The sequence below is a fragment of the Miniopterus schreibersii genome, assembly GCF_964146895.1.
Source record: "Miniopterus schreibersii genome assembly, chromosome: 4".
Taxonomy (NCBI): domain Eukaryota; kingdom Metazoa; phylum Chordata; class Mammalia; order Chiroptera; family Miniopteridae; genus Miniopterus; species Miniopterus schreibersii.
This window is the reverse complement of record NC_138105.1, coordinates 64885359-64901071: the sequence shown is the minus strand read 5'-3', so window position 1 is coordinate 64901071 and position 15713 is coordinate 64885359. Positions and strand designations below refer to the sequence as shown.

Here is a 15713-nt window from a genome sequence, read left to right as displayed (position 1 = left end):
CCAGGACCAGTTTAAGAATTTGGGAGCTATAATTGTTATTTGGAATAATGGCCCACAAAGATTTCCCCATCCTAGTGCAGGGACCTGTGTACATGTCACCCCACGTGGTAAAGAGACTTTGCAGATAGGATTGAGCTAATGCCCCTGAGATGGGGATGACCCTGGATTCCCCAAGGGTGGAGTGGGGCAATGTCCTCACAGGGTCCTCTCCTCATAAGAGGAGGCAGGAGGGTGAGTGTCAGAGGCGGAAGAGGCTGCTGCCGGCTGTGAGGATGGAGCAGGGGCCATGAGCCAGCATGTGGCGCCTCCATAAGCTGGAGAAGGCCATTCTCCCTAGAGCCTCCAGTAGGACCAGCCCTGCGCACACCTGGGTTTAACCCCATGTGACCATGTCCGACTCCCAACCCCAGAACTTTAAGGGAATAAACATATTATTTAAGCCACTGAATTTGTGGTCATTGGTTACAGCAACCATAGGAAAGTCAACACCCTTTAGAAAGAAATGCTTTGCACACAGAATGCCCTGGGGCCCATTAACTTTGGCTCCAGGAACACAAGAACTAGAGGTGAGCTTCTGAAAGACTCCTCCCTTAGAGTCACTCATCCCAACAGGACAGTTCATCCCAAAACTTGTCTTACCAGGAGAGGTAATGGGGGGCAGGTACTGGTACCTTGGAATCTAGTCAGACTGGTAGTGGTAGAAGGAACCAGCAGTGTTCAGCTTGGACAAGACTAGCTGGCCATGTTCCCTCCTGGCCAGTGCCCAAGGAGCTGTCATTTAGGAGTGACTGTGGATTTGTATCATCCCAACAGATGGGACAAAGAATGGCAGAAGAAGGCAGAGGACAGCCTCTGATATATCCACGAGATGTTCTTCCAGAAACTCAAGAATTCAGTGGGACCATCCTAGACAATCAGGAGCCCCCTGTTACTGAGAGTTTCCCCACCAGGGCAGGCGTTGCCCTAGACCCATGCTGTCCAATAAGGCAGCCACTAGCTGCATGTGCCTGTTTAAATTCTAATTAAAGATTACTCCTCAGCTCTTCCCTTCCTAGTAGCCCCTGTCAGTAGGATCTTGATAGTTGCCCATTTCCACCATGGCAGGAGGCTTTTATCCCTCAGCAATGCTTCTAAAAGCAGTTCCTGAGTCAGAATGAAAGTCAAGATAGAGACTGAATCTTTGCCAGATCATAAAGACTGATGGTTAAGTCCCGAAATTTGATGACTGGTCCTCATCTTGACTTCCAAGAGGGAGCATGGGGTCATCGAAAGGGAGACAAGCGTCAGCAATGTGGAAGGTTGGGCGATTTGGAGAGGCCCAGGTAGACATATGCATACTTGCCTCTCTGCTGAGAACCATGCATTTTATGGGTGCCCCATAGCTTAATGAATCCCCTCTGGTGTTTTGGTTTTTTTTGGTTAATCCTCACCTGAGGATATTTTTTTTCCATTGCTTTTTCGGAGAGAGAATGGGGGGCGGGGGGGAGAGAGAGAGGAACATCGATGTGATGGTTGCCTCCCACACAGGCCCTGACCAGGGGCGGGGAGCGAACCCAAAACCCAGGTATGTGCCCTTGACCAGAAATTGAACCCGCAACCCTTCGGTGTGGGGGCCAATGCTCTAACCACTTAGCACACCAGCCAGGGCACAAATCCCCTCCTAATTGTAGCCATTATCTTATAGCTACAATACATATTCCTCTAGTCAAATCTTTATAAATATCCCTAATTATCGCCATAGGTGAACTGCCAATATAGGCATTGGCATCAGAGGGATTTACCTTGGAGGGTGTTCTTTTGTTGTTTGTTTCTTTGTTTTTATTCCTCACCTCCAGGGCATTTTCTCCATCATTTCCAAAGAGAATAGAAGGCAGGGAGGAGGGGGGAGAGAGAAACAACAATGTGAGAGAGATACTTCAATTTGTTGCCTCCCACACTTGCCTGGACTAGGGCAGGGAGCCTGCAACTGAGGTATGTGCCCTTGACCAGGAATCAAACCCACGACCCTTTGGTCCTCTGGCCGACACTCTAACCACTGAGCCAAACCAGCCAGGGCTGGAGGATGTTTTTGATGGGTCGTACAGGACCCTGCAGCCAGGAGGTACCAATTAACACCTCCATGGACATCTTTCAGGTTTCTATTTCCCTACCTCCTCCTCCCAACGCTGGGGATATTAGGCCTTGTGTCATTTATCAATTTTTGATAGGATAAATCCTCACTGTAGTAACGCATTGTTGACCATTTATATTGCCAATTCACATCCTTTGTATTTTCTCATTGGGGAGTGGTCTTTTATTGGTTTATCAAAATTCTTTACATATGGGCTTATAAATGTCTTTATATACTTGTTTATAAGAGCTTTTCTATATACTATATATAATTTATTATATATGTTACACATATCTCTCATGGCTTTTGGTTTGTCTTCAACATTGTTTACGATCACTTTGACATACTTTTTTTTTCTTCCAACTTTCACATTTTTAGTCAATCTTTTCCTTGATAGTATCCACCCGTTGTGATAAACTTATAACTTGGACTGCGGAAGGTTTTTATGTAAATTCTCTCCTCTGTGTTCTTGTTCTCCATGGCTTGCTTTCTCTTTCTATTAAACACTAGGTAAATTACTAGAGAGTTTAATTTTCATGACTAGTGTGAGGTAAGACTCTACGAAAATCTTTATTTGTTCAATAACAAGTAAACCCCCATTCCAGCATCATATGATGCTTCTGCACAGATCAGAAGGCTACTTATTTACACAGGGTTCTGTTTCTGGGTTTTGTAGGCATTTGCCTATCCCCCTGGCAGTTTTGGATTAAAAAAAAAAAATGTTTTCATTCATTTTTAGAGAGAAAGAGGAAGGCGGAGGAAGAGAGAGAGAAAGATCAATGTAGAGAGAAATATCCATCAGTAGCCTCTTGTACGCACCGTGACTGGGGACAGAACCCACAACCTGGGCATATGCCCTGGCTGGGAATGGAACCTGTGAACTTTTGGTGCACTGATGACATTCAGCCAATTGAGCCACACCAGCCAGGGCCCACCTCCAGTTTTAATGTACCTTACAGAGTTAGAGTAATTTTAATATCTGTCAATATAAGTTTCTTGTTATTGTTGTTTTTATATTTTCTCATCTATTCTGAATACTTAGCATAGTAATATTATGCATAGGCTAATAATAGTATTATTAGTCTTAGAATAGCATTTCGTTCATAGTTCAGGTGAACTTCAGAATTAGTTTAAGTTTTTAAAAAATTACCTCTGGGATTTTGGTGAAAATAGTAAATTTAGAAAATAATGTGGGCCCAGGTTGTCATTCTGGGACATAGATTGATCCCCAGGAGCCTCATGTGCCTCTGCGTTGTTCCAGCCATGCATGTCCCTTTGTAATCTCCATCCCGCAGGGTTCTGCACGTTTTGTTTAGCTTTCTTTTCCTTGCTCATATACTTTTTTTACATTGAGCTGTAAGTCACATACCATAAAACTCACCATTTTAAAGTGAACAATTGCCATACTATAAAAATCAAATTCTTAAGTGTGTCTGTGCAGTTCAAAAATGAAGATATATCAAGGGGAAAAAACAAACAAACAAAAAACTGGTCTAGATGCCAGGCACACTTAAAGTGAGTTTTACTTTTGGTTGTATTTTCTTTGTATATTATAAACATTTATTTAAACTGTTGGAGTTTGAAGTACAAAATTTCCAAAATGTATGGTCAATAATAATCATTAAAATGTTTGCAGAGTAAAATAAATAAATAAATAAATAAATAAATAAATAAATAAATAAATAAAGTGAACAATTGAGTACTTTTTAGTACATTCCCAGAGTTGTGCAACCATCACCATCAAATTTTAGAACATCTCACCCGGCCAGCGTGGCTCAGCAGTTGAGCATCAGCCTATGACCCAGGAGGTCATGGTTCGATTCCCAGTCAGGGCACATCCCGGGTTTCCGGCTGGATCCCCAGTGGGAGGCGTGCAGGAAGCAGCTGATCCATGACTCTCATCATTGATGTTTCTACCCGTCTCTCCCTCTCCCCTCCTCTCTCTGAAATCAATTTTTAAAAAATTCTAGAACACCTCATTACCCCAAAAAGAAACCCTGTCTTTATCAGCAGTCACTCCCCACCCCCTCCCCAGCTCCTGACAACCAGGAACCCACTTCCTGTCTCTAAAGACTTGCCTGGTCTGGACATTTCACATCTGCATGTTTCTTTTTCTTTTTTTTAATTTTTATTTATTGATTTCAGAGAGAGAGAGATTTGTTGTTCTACCTATTGCTGCATTTATTGGTTGATTCTTATATGTGCCCTTATAGGGGGATCAAACCCACAACCTTGGTGTATGGGGATGATGCTCTAACCAATTGAGCTACTTGGCCAGGGCTGCATGTTCCTTCTAAAGTTACTTCTTAGTTGGTTTTGGTTGTTACTATGCAACCATGATGCCTTTTTTCCATTGTAGTTTCTGGATGGCTATGTCTGGAACATATAGAAATTTCTTGATTTCACCATGGATTTTGTAACTGGCTTCTTTTCTGAATTTTAAGTTGATTCTCCTGCATTTTCTAGGCTGAGGCTCACACCTGCAAATGACATTAATTGAATATGTTCACCTTTTATCACTAGAATTAGTAGATACCGTTCACAGATGATGCTAATTGGCAAAATTAAGTTCAATAGGTTAAATATATATTTAACCACTAGTAAAATGTCAAACAGTTTGTATCCTTTTAGATTAACTGGAGGAACAAAGATAGGAAAACAGCACCTACAAAAGATAGGAAGCCCAGAAAACAGTAATGATGAATATTTTAAAGCATCACACAAGACTGGCTCACAGAAAATCAAATGCAGCAGTCATGGGTCAGGGTTGCCTAAAGGCAGCCTACAGCCTGCTTTTGTCAATAAAGTTCTATTGGCACATGGCCCTGCTCACTCATTTGCATATCATCTAGGGAGCTTGCTCTATAAGGCAGAGCTGAGCAGCTGTGAGAGGCCCCACCCCTCAGAGCTGAAAATATCCACTATCCGACCTTTACTGAAAAAAATTGGCCAACCCTGATACAGAGATAGTGGTTGATTCTCTGCTTAAAATGTGAGGAGCTCATGAGGGAGAAAACCCAAAATCTTAACACTTTATTCTTTTCTGACAGACATGGATGGTGGCAATGGTTGCACAACTCTAAAATCCCCGAGTTGTGCACTTCCATTGGGAGAATCTTATACAGTATGTGCATTATATCCTGACAAAGCTGTTATGAAAAAGGCATAAAGAGTTCAAATTCGATCAGGCAAAGTTATGTCAAATGCCAAGCAAACCATGAGAAAGCAGGAATTGCAAGGTTAATTATGTTGGTCAGGTTTCGTGATTAATATATCTGTGGGAGAAATAGAAAACCATATTACTGAAATACATTAATGAGCTACCAATCCAAGGAAAACATAGTAAAATGATTTCATAAACATTTAAAGTTACTTTTCTGGCAGGCTAACCATATATATTAATATACTGATATATTAATATCTAAGTTTACTGATACATTAATTATAACATTACACATAGATTTATTAGTATGTTTATATCATATAACTTTTGTATATATTAAATATTAATTTAATATTTACTGGCTATTTTTAAAATTTCCTAACAACTAGAGAACCTCTTTTTCTGCCAGAATATCATAAAAACACTTGTGAAAATTGACTTTCTTTTTTAATTGATTGTATATTTTACTCTATGAAAAGTGTCAAATTCCAAAAAAACATAAAACCAGACATTGTACAGGCCATTGCCTCTAGGCAGAATGCAGGAAAACTAGAAATTAATAGCCAGGGTTAAGTAACTCTTGGCCATGGAAAAGTTCATAGCCTTCTCCTGAACCCCTCTGGAGAGAGAAAACAGCCCAGACAGAGTTCAAGGGAAGAGTTCTGGCTGTAGGGTCAGAACACCTAACAAGAAATGTAAACTCTAAACATCAGCTTCCTGTGTGTAATATGGGGATTGCACATCTGTGTCTTTAAGAGAAACTGTATTAACTATTAATTAGTTATGAATCAGGAAGTAGCTGTATTCGTGGGCTACTGCTATATAACAAATGACCACAGACAAAGCCACTTAAGACAACACACTGGCCACTGCCACCGAGGTGGGCTAAGTTTCTTTCTACCTGCTGGCCACCCTCAGGGGCAATGCCTCACCCAGCACCAAAAACATCAAGAAGATCCTGGATATCATGGGCATCGAGGCAGACAACAACCGGCTCAACAATGTCATCAGTGAGCTGAATAGAAAAAACGTCAAAGATGTCATCACCCAAGATATTGGGAAGCTGGCCAGAGATCCTGCTGGCAGGGCTGTGGCTGGCTCTGCCACCCCAGGGTCCGCAGCTCCTGCTGCTGGCTGCGCCCCAGCTGCTGCAGGGAAGAAAAGCCAGAAGGAGGAGGAGTCAGATTACAACATGGGGTTTGGCTGGTTCCATTAGAGTCCTGCTCCCCTGTAAATAAAACCCTCTTTACATAATAAATTAATAAAAATAAATAAATAAATAAATAGACAACACATGTTTATTATCTCACAGTTTCTGTGGCTCAGAAACCCCCTGTTCAGGCTGCAGTAAAGGTGTTAGCAAGGCTGGGGTCTCACCCAGAGGCTCAACTGGGGACAGATCCACGGCCAAGCCCTTGCAGTTGTTGGCAGTACAGCTCCCTACAGGTGCAAGACTGAGGGTCTCAGTTTCTTGCTGGCTGCTATGTGGGCCACCCCGACGCGGCCACGTGATTCATCAGAGCCAGCAAGAGAAGCGGGCCAGAAGGGCATCACAAGCTGTTGCCCCACTCATTGGTCAGAAGCGAGTCAGGGGAGGGGACCACAGAAGGACATGACCACTAGGAGGCGGGTGACCCCGGCTACCTGAGAGATGTCCAGCTTTTTCTCACTAAGTGGAAGTGACACTCCCTGAGTCACAGGTTCAGCTCCATTACATGACAGAAACACCAATCAGGTGGCTATTTAAAGACATAAAGGTGGTTGGAGTTGTTGACCTCTAGAGACAGTGCTGCTAGAACATTCTTTTCTTTTCTTTTCTTTTCTTTTTTTTTTTTAATACGTCTTTATTGATTTCAGAGAGAGGAGGGAATAGGGAGAGAGAGATAGAAACATCAATGATGACAGAGTCATTGATCGGCTGCCTCCTGCATGCCCCCTACTGGGGGTCAAGCCCGCAACCCGGGGATGTGCCCTGACCGGGAATCAAACTGCGATCTCCTGGATCATAGGTCAATGCTCAACCGCTGAGCCACGCAGGCCCGGCTGCTGGAACATTCTTGATGATCCTTCCTGCTCTATTTCAAGAAAGTCTCTCTAGACCAGTTCCCCACCTTGGCACTGCTGACACTGGGGCCGGATTATTTTCTGTGGGGCTGTCCTCAGCACTGTGGGGTACTGAGCAGCATCCCTAGACCAACCCACTGGAGCTCCTCCAGTATGACAAACACAGATGTCAGACATGTCACCAGGTGCAAAGGCTCTGTGTACATTCCTGGTGCAGGGTGTTGGTGCCTTTCCAGTCTGCCACTGGGCAGAGTTTGGGCTACCTTTGAGCACATGTTCTCTCTAAGGCACAGTTCATTCTCCTGAGATTTCTTGCAAGTGAGAAGCAGGTGTTCCTTAAATGCCTTGTTTCACAATGTCGATCCTTCTCAAAAGTGCAGTCTCAGCGCACACAGTCTTGGCGTGCAGCTAATGGTCTATATATTGCAGGCTCTCGGGGATCCCCACTGGTTCCCTTCTTTTGTTCACACACAAATTCTCTACTTCATAACCTATCCAGGCCAGGAAATGTGCCAGGTGCTGTAGTGTATGGCTATTTGCTTTGTGTCCAGTCTTGGTCAATAGGACAGCAGGCTCCCCTTGTGCCCCAATGGCACCATCAAGCTCTGCTGGCACCACATACAATCGAGAGCCTCCACTGTGCTGGGCTCATTCATTAAACATTTTTATTGAGATAGCATTAACAAGCTGCACAATTCACCCATTTATAGTGCACAATGTGGTGGCATCTGGTGCATTTAGTGTTGTATAATCACAACCTCCATCTAGTTCCAGAATGTTATCATCCTAAAAGAAGCCCTGTTCCCATCAGTAGTCACCCCATCCTCTCTCCCACCCCTGACAACCATGAACCCACTTCCAGTCCCTGTGGATTTGCCTGTTCTGAACATTTCACATCAGTGGAATCACACTGTGTGGCCTTTGGTGTCTGGCTTCTCTCACTGGGCGTTGTGTTCAAGGTCCACCCACGTTGTAGTGAGCGTCAGTGCTTCACTCCTTTTCATGGCTGAATGATAGTCCAGTGTGTGGATGGGCTCGTTGTGTTTGTCTGGTCACCCATTTGATGGGCCTTTGCCACCTCTGGCTGTACCCATTCAGGTGCAGAGTTTCGTGCCTTTGTGCCAGGAGCTGTGTTCTGCAGCCTCTGTTTACACAGCACTTCTGCTGTCCTTCTGATGCTGCCATCAGTCACCACCGGGGCAGGGAGGAGGGATGGGGGAAGGGAGTGTCCCTAGGTATTTCTGGAGCCATCTGCCCTTCTTTCCAAACCAAAGACAGTGGATGAAAAACAAAATCAGCTGCCTGCTCTGCCCTTCCCCACTGGATTGGAACTCTGCTCCCAGGAAGGCAGATGCACTGCAAAACAGCTAGAAACAGCTATGTCCACCCCAAGCAGACGAGATGGAGGCTGGTCACTGCATCCAGGCCAGCTGGGTCACCATTGCCCTGTTGCTGGGCCTCAGGGATCTGTCTGAGTTTCTTTCTTTCTTTTTTTTTTAAATCCTCACCTGAAGATATTTTTTCCATTGCTTTTCAGAGAGAGTGGGGGAGAGAGAGAGAGAGTGAGAGAGAGAGAAACATCGATGTGAGAGAGACACATTGATTGGTTGCCTCCCGCATGTGCCTCAACTGGGGCCGGGGATGAGCCTACAACTGAGGTATGTGCTCTTGGCTGGAATTGAACCCGGGACCCTTCAATCTGTGTGCTGATGCTCTAACCACTGAGCAAAACTGGCTAGGGCATGTCTGAGTTTCTATCAGATGCCAGGGTTGACCTGAGTTTCACACTGGTGACACTGGGCCCCCTGCAGCACTTCGTTAGAAAGCGCAGATGGAGTAGGCATGCTCACCCATGAGTCCTGAACACAGGTCCCCAGTACTGATTGACAAAGTTGCTGGACCCTTCTCCCTCTCTGGGCCCTGGTCTTGACCTCAGTGACAGATGGCCCCCAAGACTGGCTGGTACCCCACAGCCCTGGTCAGTCATGATTCAGGGAGGTGGCCCTAAGCCCTGGGTCCCTGCAGACACCCTGCACCTGTTAGACCCTCTGTTTTTCCTCCACCATCTCACCCAGGTGTGTGAGCATATTTTTCTGCCTGTTCCTCTGGTTCAGCTCTGACCACCCTGCCAGGCCAAAAAAGAACAAGCATTCCACTAGGAGTCCTGTAGGAAAGGCCCAGAGAGGGTGGATCCATTTCACCCTCTGTCAAATGACCATCCTCATATGTCAGTCCAGTCCCCAAAAGCTGCCAAGGAGCCATGCCCTATGTCATAGCAGCAACAGAAGACCTGTGCACCCTCATCCCTTAGGATCAGCCTAGAGAGGTAGCACGGTGCTTTCATAGGGCTGCTGTGACAAATCATCAAAACTTGGTGGCTTAAAACCACACACATTTATCACCTCACATCTGGAGGCCAGATGTCCTCAAAGGGCTAAAATCCAGGTATGGGCAGAGCTGGTTCTTTCTGGAAGTTCCAGGGGAGAATCCTTTTCCTGCCTTTTCCAGTTCCTAGAGGTGCCACATCCTTGGCAGGTGGTACCTTCCTCCATCTTCACAGCCCACCCCAGTAGTATCTCCACAAACCCCAAAGAATCCTGGATACATGGACAAGCTTTGCACTAGCCCTGGGCCCCAGGGGAGTGTGGACACCACTGACAGCCCACAGTCCACCCAGACCAAAGCCAGCCCTTCCCAGCACACCTGCTGTAAGCAGGAAGACTGCTTCTAGAACACCTGTAGGCTGTGGCACCTCGGAGGCATGTCCAGCTGCATGCAGGGTTGTGATGGTCATCTTATGGGTCAGAGGGGGCAGGGACACACAACAATGTTTAGAAATTACTTAACACTAGTGGCGTGCTTTCTCTTTCATTTTACTTTATTTTGAACTAGTTTTAGACTTACAGAAAAGTTGCAAAATTACACTGAGAGTTCCTGAAAGCTAAAGTCTTACATCACGGACATAAGGAATAAGGGAAAAAGGATCAAAGCAGGACACCCCAAGTTAGTGGAGTCCAAAGGTGCGGGGGTGGGGGTTGATGAAGGGGCAGGACATAGGGTCACCAGGAGGAAGCTGGGTCCACATCTCAAAGCCTGCTATGGACCAGGAACCCTACCAGGCTAATTGCCCCCCTCCTCCCCAAATATCCGAGCTCTGCTTCCCCTTATTCCCTGAGGCTAGCCTTGGCAATCTCCATTCCCCAAGGGCCACCCCAGGGAGGCAGTCCATGCTTGAGACACGCAGGGTGGAGAAGAGGGCCAGGCCATCATGGGGGCACATTGTGCCTATGATCACTGTCCCGGGGAATCCACAGGGTCCAGACCCTCATCACCATTAATTACCCCTTTGCTTTCCGCTGTCAGGACAGAAAGCCGGTGGGGATAGTGCCGGGCACTGAGACCTGAGACCCGGTGGAACCAACCTCCTTGCCCCTGTAGGTGAGTAAGGGTCCTTGCAAGGGATGTTTCCTGGCGCAGGGGAAGAAAGGTGGCGTAGGAGTTCAGGCCTAAGGGACAAATCCGGCCCCCACCTGCTGTGTGGCCTTCCGTGGTGCGCGCTGGCCCTAAAGCAGCAGGGCGTGGTGCCCTCCTGGGTGGGGGCATGGGTGACCCCGGGGGGCAGGCGCTGCATAGGATCCAGATGCACACTTTGGCACCGCATAAATGCAGAGGGGGGCCCTTCGGGGAAGCCACAGGCTCTAAATGCATTGTCTCCACGTCCCTGCTGTGCACACTTGGGGAAACTGAGGCTCAGTGAGAGCCGGAACCTGCCAGCAGCCCCCGCCTTAGTCCTGAACCAGGAGGCAAGCAGAAAGCAAAAATACTTGCGGTCCCTTTAAAAGGGGCGCGGCCCCGCCCAGTGTACTCAGTGGTTGAGCAGCGACCCATGAACCAGGAGGTCACTGGTTGGATTCCGGGTCAGGGCACAGGCCGGGGTTGCGGGCTCCATCCCCAGTACGGGGCGTGCAGGAGGCAACCTATCTTTGTTTCTATGTCTCTATCCCTCTCCCTCCCTTTCTCGCTAAACTCCATAAAAACATTTTTAAAAAGGGCGGAGGGGGAGAGGCGCGGCCCTACTCGCGCTGCTTGACAATAACAATCCCATTGGCTGGAGCGCAGGCCAAGGCCACGCCGCTTTGTTCGGTCTCTGGAATTCTATTGGCCCAGCGCCAGGGCCCCGCCTCCCAGCCCCTGTGAGCCGGGGCTGGGCGCCATGTTCTTTGACGCAAACAGGTTGCCTGGTTAACCGCTTCCGCGGCTGTGCAGAGTTGGCCCAGCGCCAGAGTCGGGGCACTGGCCCGGCCCCCGAGGGTCCCCAGGGCTTGTAGCCCAGACCCTGGAGTCCACGGCGCCCCACGTTGGCGCCCCTCGTCGCCCGTCACCTCGGTAGCCGGACAACAGGCCCCGCAACTCGGATGAAGAGGAGGCGCCTCGGGAATGGCTGGCCTGGCGGGGGTCACGGCGTGGGAACCGGCTGGGCGCCGCGGGCGTCGGGCTGCAGTGGGCGGGGAGGGTTCCGAGGCGCCGGGTCACAAGCCCGGCAGCAGATCGGCTCGAGCTTTTAGCAGCACAAGCAAATTCAATCCTGGAAGAGGACATCCCCGGAGCCTGATTCCTGCACCGGCCTGTGGTCAAGGAGGAACCCGCCACCTCCGGCCGCAACGGCCACCTTGGCCCTTGGCGGGTCCAGGCTTCCAGGGCTCTCTTACCGCCTGTACACGTCGCCCCTGTCCCGTTCCGTCAAGGGACCCTGGCCAGGAAGCCAGGTTTCTCTCTTCCGGGCCTGGTTGGGCTCACCTCCTCTTTGCTCATCTGCAAAATGAGAACTATGGGATGTACCCCAGTTAGTGCCCATATGAGCCTCCACGGGGGCTGTAACAAATTACCACTGATTTAGGGAATTTATTAGACATTTATTCTGTGACAATTCTGGAGGCCAGAAATCCAAAATGGGCCTCATGGGGCTAAACCCAGGTGTGGGGAGGGCTAGTCCTTCCCAAGCCTCCAGGGAGAACCTTTTCTGGCCTTGTTCAGCTTCTAGTGGCACCACATCCCTGCCTTATGGCCCCTTCCTCTGACTTCACAGCCAGCAGTGCCACCTCTTCCATCTCTCTGACTTGGACCCTCCTGCTTTCCTCTTATGAGGACCTCGTGATGACACAGGGCCCCCAGGGAATCCAGAGCCATCTATATTTCAGGGTCCTTGACTTATTCCTGCTTTCAGAGTCCCTCTATGTCATGAGTTGACACATTCACAGGTACAGGGACTGAAAACGGAATGTCTTTGGGGGCTGTTATTCCGCTGGCCCCAGGGCGTGACTGAGCTTCCTGAAGCATGGAGCCAGCTCTGCCCTCTGCCTGGCCCTAGGAGTGTCAGCACATGTAGAGCTCAGTGCTCCTCTAGGCCTGGGGCCTGGCCTGTCAGGGAGGGGCCCCAAGGAGGTGGCCCCTGAACTACACCTGGAGTCAGCCAGCAGGGAAAGGCCCTTGGCTTTGAGACAAGATGATTTGGGAGCAGGTGAGCTGAGTGGTGTCACCTGGTCAGGCACAGGGCTTCCCCCACATCCACCTCCCATTTCCCTTCTGGCCCTCAACACTCATCCTGCCATACCCTGCCCCTCCTCTCTATCCTCCTCCGACCGTTCCTCTCCTAGGACCCGTACCCATGCCTTGAAAGGCCCTCGCCCTCTTCAAAACAGACACTTCGCCCTGGCCAGGTTGCTCAGTTGGTTAGCATTGTCCTGGTACACCAAGGTTGCAGGTTCAATCTCTGGTCAGGATACATACAAGAAGCAACCAATGAATGCATGAATAAGTGGAACAACAAACGGGTGTTTCTCTCTCTCTCTCTTTTCCTCCCTCATTCCCTTCCTTCTCTAAAATCAATTTAAAACAACTAGGGGACTTGTACATGAAGCCCCACTTCACTGTTTGTGAGCAGGTCAGCTGGGAACAGGACCTTGCTCCCCCAAGAATCATCTGGGTGTCTAATGCTTTGCGTGTGGTAGAGAAGAGATGATAAACCAAGTGCCCCATCCTCAGTTACTGGGCAGGGTGGTGGCCTTTGGCCATCTGTTGAAGCAACCCTGCCCACCCCCTGGTATTTGGGACTTTTAGTGACCCTTGAGAGGCAGGACTTGGGCAATATTATCCCCTTTCAGAGTGGGGTGGGCCCTAAGGCTGCAGAGACCTACAACTGGCAGCTCCTGGCCACACACACCCCTGCTTTACTTTCTCCCTGCCCTACCCCCTACACTGTCAAGGAGGACTGGGGCTCTGGCTCTGTCCCCAGGACTGCTGAGCCTCTGGAATGGAGCAAGCCGTGAGTCAGCCAGCAGGAAGGGACACTTACGGCCACTTGCATCAGATGTTCCTGCTTAATGGCCCCATGCCCATGCCCCTCACTTATCTGGGGACCTCCTGGGGCTTGTGGTTCCTGTTCCTGTTCCTGGGTGGGGAGGGGCAGACAGGTGGGAATATGCACAGGGAGTGCAGGCTAGGCCGGGTGCCAGCCCAGGACTCTGACTCTGACTGCCCCTGATACAGCCACCCCAGCCTCTAGTGCTGACCCTGGTTCTAATACCCTGATTCTAGCTTAGGATCTGGGCTGGGATCTAGGCCTCTCCCACAGCAGCTCAGTGCTTGAGGGCCAGCCCTGTGACCCTCAGAGCCTCAGGTGCCAGGCTTTGAGTAGAGAGTGACCCTTCCCTCAAAGGCACAGGCTTGTGTGGATGCTGCAATTGTCCCAGTACCAGCCCCACAGCACCCAGCCCCATGCATGGGCACCCCCTGTCTTGTGTGTGCACACACCAAGTAGGTGCATGCATGCCCCACACACCTCCATTCCTCTCCCATAGATGCCAGGGTTTGCCCTACACAGACACAGGCTGTGCCTCTCTGAATGTGCACAGACACACATACACACCCCAGCCTGTTGGCACTTGCACACACACCAAACTGGTGCTTTTTTTTTTTTTTTTTAGTGTTGGGGAACAAAGGTGTTTATGTTTATACAGGACTCCAGTTAAATTTGAATTTCAGATAATTGCTTGGGATATATGCATGTGACTTATATTGAAAAGTTATTTGTTTATCTGAAATTCAAATTTAACTGGCACACTCTATTTTTATGTGCCATCTCTGGGAGCCCTAACACTGGTTGCAGAGGCCCTGGGGTTCCCTGGACACTGCCCAGACGGTGAACTCTGCACTGACTGAGCCCCATGGTGCCAGGGCTCCAGCCGCCTGACCAGGTCAAAGTGGACACCCCCCAGCCAGCTGCCTCCTCCCGGCTCAGAGGAGGCAGGGGGAAGCAGAGGCCCCAGAGATGGCAGTCAGGACCTGCCTGGTGTCTCCTCTGAGGTTTTGGGGTGTCCCTATGTACGACATAGGCTGAGAGTCACCCTGTAGAAGTGAGGGACTTCTTGGGGGCTGGCTGGAGGTGGACAGGGCACCTCCCAGAGAGCCAGTTCCCTACACCTTCAGCCCAAGACTTGTCAAGCCCCCTCCATGACTTGGGCAGGAAGGGCATTTACTACCAGTTTCTCCTTTTTGTGGCCATCACTTCCCAGGACTTTCTCCCTGCTCTGGGAGCCTCAGGCTGGCCCCTGGCTCCCTAGAGCAGTCCTGAGTCCCCCTCTCAGGCTGGCCATTTTCCTTGGCATCCTTTGTTGGGGAGTATCCTTGTCCTGGGCCCTGCCTGTCCTGCCCACCAGCCCTGGCTGGACCTGCCCCTTGCTGACTGTCAATGCCCCAGCCTGGATGGAAGAAACCTGCCTCCTGAAAACCAGGAAGGCTTGAGAAGTAGGGGCCAGGCTTCTTGTCTCACCTGCCTGGCAGGTTGCTTCCACCCAGGGGCAGGTCAGATCTCCCTCCCAGAGCAGGAGAGACCCCTGGGGGTCCCAGGAAAAGCAGACATAGTGGGAAGGCCCAGCTGTTGCCCCCAGGTACCTTCAAGCCCGCCTTCCTTCCCCAACCCCTTCCTCAGTGAGCTGAGCCTATAAAGAGGGCCATTCTCCAGGAAGATGGCAGATATCAGCTGTCTGGAGCTGGTGGCTGGTCTGCAGCAGGACAAGGCTGAGGCCCGAGAGGCGGCAGGCAGGGCACAGAGGTTCTTCCTCTTCCCTGATTCCCACTAGCAGCCCCTCTCGCCTCCAGTGCAGGATGGGCTGGGGCTAGGCCTGGCTGCCTCACCCAGGCCAGCACAGCCAAGGCACCCAGCCAGTCCCAGTGGTCAGCTTCCTGTGTCTACAAGCCACGGACACCAAGGATGGCTGGCACCACCAGGAGATGGAAGAAGCTGGAAGGATCCTCCCCTAGAACCTTCCAGTGAGGATGTGGCCCTGCTGACACTTTGATTTCAGATTTCTGGCCTCC

At 49.5% G+C, this 15713-nt stretch overlaps 1 pseudogene across 1 annotated transcript; it reads left to right on the top strand.

The window, feature by feature from the left end:
- The first annotated feature begins 650 nt into the window (after positions 1–650).
- On the top strand, positions 651–6489 carry LOC308556283 (large ribosomal subunit protein P2 pseudogene; annotated as a pseudogene). Its single transcript has 2 exons — positions 651–661; positions 6192–6489. The product of its transcript is annotated as a large ribosomal subunit protein P2 pseudogene (transcript).
- Positions 6490–15713: the final 9224 nt, after the last annotated feature.